The sequence below is a fragment of the Chrysochloris asiatica genome, unplaced genomic scaffold (assembly GCF_000296735.1).
Source record: "Chrysochloris asiatica unplaced genomic scaffold, ChrAsi1.0 scaffold00181, whole genome shotgun sequence".
In the NCBI taxonomy this organism is placed as follows: Eukaryota; Metazoa; Chordata; class Mammalia; order Afrosoricida; family Chrysochloridae; genus Chrysochloris; species Chrysochloris asiatica.
In genome coordinates, this window is record NW_006408699.1 from 6,367,593 (window position 1) to 6,368,141 (window position 549).

Below are 549 nucleotides of genomic sequence, written 5' to 3' on the forward strand. Positions count from 1 at the left end.
ATACAGATTGAATAAGTATGGTGAAAGAACACAACCTTGTCGCACACCTTTCCCAATTTTAAAACATTCAGTGTTCCCATGCTCTGTTCAAACAACTGCTTCTTGGTCCAGGTACAGATTTCTTATATCATCAAAATAGCAGTAAGGAATATTTTGAAAGGAGATCGCATAAAAGCTGATTGAAGTTTGGATACTGCAAAAGGATAAAAAAAAGCTACTAGGCTAATATTTTGACTAACTTGAAAATTTATTTTTAAGAAAAGTCATGCATGTGAACAGTTCAGTTACAGTTAGATGGCTTTGCAGTGGGCAATTAAGATGTACATGCCCATTTTGACGTAATTAGGATGCCTTTTACAATTTCATAATGCAGAATTTGGCTTTATTCTTGAGACAATAAAGAGTCATTTAAACTTGAAAAATATTTTATTTAAAGCAGTGAATTACAATCTATTGATTAAGAGATTTAAAAAAGATGTACAATTGAGGATGCTTTCTTTCATTAAAATATAGCTCACCTATCAAATTTCTTTGAGAACTGAAGGAAAA